Source organism: Olea europaea, unplaced genomic scaffold, assembly GCF_002742605.1.
Source record: "Olea europaea var. sylvestris unplaced genomic scaffold, O_europaea_v1 scaffold1259, whole genome shotgun sequence".
In the NCBI taxonomy this organism is placed as follows: Eukaryota; Viridiplantae; Streptophyta; class Magnoliopsida; order Lamiales; family Oleaceae; genus Olea; species Olea europaea.
Window position 1 is genome coordinate 1,145 of NW_019230035.1, and position 5,981 is coordinate 7,125.

General features: G+C 34.9%; 1 pseudogene; it reads right to left on the reverse strand.

The window, feature by feature from the left end:
- Positions 1–2,696: 2,696 nt before the first annotated feature.
- LOC111374506 overlaps positions 2,697–5,981 on the reverse strand; it is a 10,290-nt pseudogene continuing 7,005 nt past the window's right edge.

Here is a 5,981-nt window from a genome sequence, read left to right on the forward strand (position 1 = left end):
GATAAACACATAATTTATAGGAGTTTGGGCTACTTCATTTAAATGGATTGATCCTTTAAAATAAAAATCAAGAGCCGGTAGAATATTAAAGGGTGATCTCATGCCCCTCGAGCGTGTGATGATCCCTAAAATCATTTATTTATATATAACTAGGTTGATCCGCAATCAGATATAACTAACCAGCATGATTAGGCTCAACAATGCCCAATAAAAATAAATAAATAAAAAATAAAAATTATTGATTTATGCAATGATATGTTTTTTCTTCTGCAATTCTTCAAAGATCAGAAATTTAAAAAAGTAAAAAAAATAAAAAATGAAACGACATGTAAGATTTCGTTACCTTGGCTTCCCAAAAGTACACATCAGTGTGGCAGAGGGAAGTGAAGAGGACCTTCAGACGAACTTCCATTTTCTGCGGCGGTGCCACCTCCACCTCCTCAATCACTAGTGGCTTTCCTGCTTCCCACGCCACCGCAGCTTCACCCAAAAAGAAAGAATAAAAAACAAATTAGCCCCATTTTTTAGATTTTCAATAAGTTGTAGGAAATTAAATGTAGGTTAAAAAAAAACATTAATTTCTGAATTTTGATTTTGTACCTTTGCATTTTATGACTTGTCCAACAGTGCTCGACATTTCTGATATTTGTTTCTTGATCTCTGTAAACTGGGCAACCTGAATATATGAAGTTTGATATGATAAAGGAAAACCAGTGGGAGGGTATTTATAGTAGTAGGACTCAAGAAAGTAAAATCATAGGATTAAATTAATTTGTTTTTTAGGAAAAAGTTTTCTACTGTTTTCGTGAAACTATTGTCATCCCGGGTTTCGTTCGCTGGGATGGTTGAATGTGGAACCTGGTTTTGGCCGTTTGTTTTGATAAGGTTTTATCCCAAAATAAGTTGACGAAAAGTTGGTAATATCAAATTTCAAAAATAATATTTTACTATGGTCGTTCTTTATTTACAACTCTTTTTTTTTTCGTTTTTCTTTTTTTTCTTTTTTTGTGTGTGTGTGTTTTTCACCCAAGAATAACTCTTTTAATTTTATATTGCTTAATCAATGTCTTATTAGTTTTAATTTTGTTCTAATAGAGTTACGAGTTCAGTGTTGTTAGCAAGTTAAATAGAATTCAGTCAATTTTCATGTCCATATTTCTTTTGTTAAGTTGAAATCTTGAAATGTTATTAATTCAATTGTAATAAGCTATTTGGCTCGTCTGATAATCGATATCTATCTTAACTTTTCTATGGTCCACCTATCAAAAATTGGACTAAGCTAGTAAAATATAATGGTTAATATAGGAGATGATTGAACACACACAATTCGAGAGTCGGACATTATTTAATTCATGTGGAACCTACGTACTTTGTGAGGGTTAGTCACCCTGACTGTCAAACATTTTCGGACTAAGTAAAATTTTCCTCAAAAATTGCACATCAAGAATGTGCTAATTTTTATTTAGACGAATCAACCCATTTTACAAGAAATTGCCACTTGGATGCTTCATTCAAGAGAGAGATGATCCATAAAGATTTGACAACATTTGAAATATCTAAACAAATATCTTTAACCCCTAGCCGAAATTACTGGTCATCTCTAGCATGTGGATGGAATATGCTTAATCTTACCCTAATCAAGAAAAAGAAGACCCGTTCAAGTTTTAAATCATATTCTCAACTTCCGAAAAAATATATATAAATAAATAAATAAATAATAATAATAATAATAATAATAATCCTTTCAAATTTTTATTTGGACGATTTCACCCCATTTTACATTGTTTCCTCAATTCTTATACCCGTTCAAACAAAGTAATTACTATTGAAGTCCTTAATCAAGAACAAGTGATGCTCGATCAAACAAAGAAATTACTATTAGAGTTTTTAATCAAGAACAAGTGATGTCCCCTCAAGATTTGACAAATTTGAAACAGTGTTCTATCTTTTGCTTGAAATATCTTAATCTCCCTCCTCCTCGCCCCTCCACGCATAAAGTCTCGACAATACCACCCGTCAAAATCCTATAGTGCTTTGGTGGTTTTCATCTTTTTCATTTTTCAAATGAAATCTTTGATGATTTCAATCTTTTATCCAAAAGCATTGTCCAAATCTTCTTGTTTGCTTAGCACGTGTCATAAACATCATCATGTAGACTCTATCTTTTTTTTTCTTTTTTGTTGGCCGGNCACTATCCGTATTGACCTTATATTTTTCTTAACTAAAAATACTCAATTTTTCGTTAAATATATTTTTGAACAATCATAAATTGTTATTAATTAGGCATAAAACACGTTTGGCTAACCTTTAAGCACTTGCTTCTTGACTTATTTTGACACGAACCATCTTCATAAAATTATAAAGTGATATTTCTTTTGTGACGATGTCCAATACTATTTACAAAACATGCCTGTACCATTATATCTATTTAAAAAAAAGAAAAAAGAAAAAGGAGGAAGCATTTATCATTATTATTATTATCATGGTAAAAGCCGAAAATATCAAAATACCAAGTGCTCAGAGTAGCCTTCAACTCGATCGCCATATATTTTACAATCCTCTAGAAAATTTATTCGTCGCAACCATTACGCAGGATAAGCTAATAAAATTGTGTTGCGAGTCTAATATTTGTTCTCCATAACGATATCGCTTCCGTCCTCGGAATAAGCAAATAAAATCATTGCGTAGTAATCATTTTAGTTCCCCATATGGATAATGCAACGTAGACTCTGGCCTCCCAACATCAAGTCGAAAGCCTTGTTGATTTCAGAGAAAGAAACTTGGTGAGTGATGAACTTGTCCAGCTCCAACTCCTGAGATATTGATAGAACACTAAATCGTGACATTATGAAGATAAAAGGCGTACACGTACGTAAATGTGCAAGTACTATCGCGAACTAGTAATGAAGCTATAAATGTAGTTGCTTGGAAATCAATTTCTCAAAGGGAAAATAATAGCATTGAAGGCGAAAAATGTGCAAGTATCACCTTGTTCATATACTTTTCAACAACGGACGGGATGTCATTACGGGGCTTATAGTTGCCAAAGAAGGTTCCCTTGAGAGTTCTCTCATTCAAAAGATTGATGGGATGAGTTTTGAACGCGTCATCTTTGTTTGGGACACCAACTAGAACAGCAACTCCCCAACCCTGTCAGAGCAGCACGATACTTGATTCTCACGACTAATGTGTAAAAGTGCGGATATGATTATAATCAATGGAGAATAAAGATAGTAAGGCAGTTACATCATGAACACATTCAAATGCAGAGATCATAGCATTGACATTTCCCGCACACTCCTCCATCGGTCATCTCAGCTATGACCTGATGACAAAACAAACATGGTATTGGTTCATAGTATTATTGGAGGGTGTTTTCAGTACAATAAAATTTTTTTATCTTTAATCTTATCCAATGGGGTCCAGTCCAACATACTAAACATTCTATTAGTGCGTGCTAAGACTAATTATCCGGCTTCAATTTCCACGCAAGCTAATGAGCCATCATGGAAATGGGGGGTCGATGTCTAAATCTATATCATTTACCGGACAAAATAGTCTATACAGTGGAGGAAGAGTACAACATAATTGTGTTAACCCGTTGGACAGGCTTGTCATAATCTTTCGGGTTCACAAACTCAGTAAGGAAAAGCCGAAAACAGATGGTCAATCATCGAAGACCAACCATCAAACAATTAGTTTTTCGTTTAGTAAATTCACTTACCTTCATTGAATCTATTAGCATTCAAATCGACACCAATGATCCGTGAAGCCCCAGAAATCCGAGCCCCTTCAGCAGCCTAACCAGTAGGTAAGAAGTTGCATAATCATAGGTTGTCAGCTGATTAAATCACAAGATGCAAAATAATGACAAAACAAATCAATGACGATCTACTCACAGCAAGGCCAACAGCTCCTAATCCAAAAATAGCTACAGTCGAACCCTTTGTTGGTTTGGCAACGTTTAGAGTTGCACCAAGTCCTTCAAGCACAAATACTGATGAGACAAAAGAAATTTAACCTAAAGGATGATTCTATGCCCATGTTTAAATTCCATTCTCAAAAAAATTCATTTTTTTCCTCACATTCTCCCAATAAGATAGTTGATAGCATGAAATAACTAAAATATTACTCAAATTCAAATTTGCAGCCGATGTCCCAAAACTTTCATAAATTTAACATGAGTACCTGCCATTTAGGTCACGCTTTCATTTCCAGTGCATATTGGCTCATACCGAATGATAACTTTCCATTTTTTTTGGTCATGATAACTTATTTGAGGATTATTTCATTATTTCAACCACCTACCACAAAGATTGGACTCCCTCAAAAAACAAGATATAATATTGTTAGACCTGACGATATACCCATTTTTTACGAGGAAATAGGTCCATAGTGGTGGTTGGGTTAAAATAACCCTCAACTACGTCATCAAGAGCAGAACAAGTGAATTTAATGGAAAGAAATGATCTTTTCCATCTGTTGGGAACCAACATACATCAGAAATGAATGTTGGGACCTAGAGGCCAAAAAAACTTGATTGGCCACTATGTATTTATTTTCCTTAAATCAAAATTATTTTTTTTCCATCCAACCTGTGGATATCCCGCAACTAAGAACACAGACTTTGTCAAGTGGTGCCGCTGGATTAATCTTGGCAACGCAGCCAACATGAGTAACAGTGTACTCGCTAAACGTGGAGGTTCCGAGAAAGTGATATATTGGTTGCCCATTTTTAGAAAACCTTGTCTTGCCATCACTGATCATGACCCCCCGGTCAGTATTTATCCTAAGAAGGTCGTACATGTTGCTTTCTGAAGATTTACAATGACGGCACTCCTTGCACTCGCCAGTGAACACGGGAAGAACATGATCTCCTGGTTGGAGATCCGTGACACCTTCACCCACTCTCTACAATACTATATAGAAGAAATAAAGCAAATGAAGATTTGTTCAGACAAATAACAAAGACAAACATTAGCATAAACAAACATTTGAACATTTCCATCTCATTGTAGACATACCCTCCAGCTTCATGACCGTAAATGCGAGGAAAAAGAGGTGTCTGCCCCTGAAATGAAGATATTGAATTTAGTAATATACAGAGAAAAATATGAAAGGACAAAAAATTAATGAAAAAACTTATAAGATCTCAATGACATGTAAAGAGAATCATATAAATTGCGTAAAAGAAACACCCACATACGTCAGATAAAAGAACAACGAAAAATTTAGAAATCAATCGTGTTGAGGAAAAAATATTTTCAAACTTAATTTAGAACACTAACTCCAAATTTACTCACGATGACAAACAATGCCTTGTTCACAATAAATTCAGACCAGCTACGTAAAACATTTTTCACAGCTAGTATGGTTCATTGCTACTTGTATTGGAAGATCCAAAGATGCTAGACTTTCCTCAACCACAATAATTTGTTTTAATTTTGGTCTACCACTCCCGTTCTAACATGTTCTACTATGATAGTCCCGCTCTTATGATCGACAGCCTCTTTGGGTCCACGCAAGCCCAAGTTTCACGGGGTGCCTTTCTTCTTGGCACAGAAAGGGATACCGTGCGGCAGTAGTCTGCTCCGCTAGACTACCTTCCGTCTTTTCTCGGTCGCGTCGGGACGAAAGAAAATTTGATTGCAATTTTGTAGAAAGCTTACAATTGAGAATTTGAATACATTGAAAATAAATTGAACATTGATTGCTGAAAACTGAACATTACAATTGATGAAAGCAGAAAATTACAAATGCTGGTGCAGGGGGCGGACACCAGTGAGCTTGAAAGATTTTTGAATGACTAATACCCCCTATAATAGCATTCTGAACAAAAACCCAAGTGACGGGAGTAGACGTTTAAAAGACGAGGAATCATACTAATCTTTTACCAATATCAGAGCTATTTTACAATTAAAATAACTATTACAATGAAACGAAAATTACAACTCAAACTTGAAGTAATATTTACAATGTGC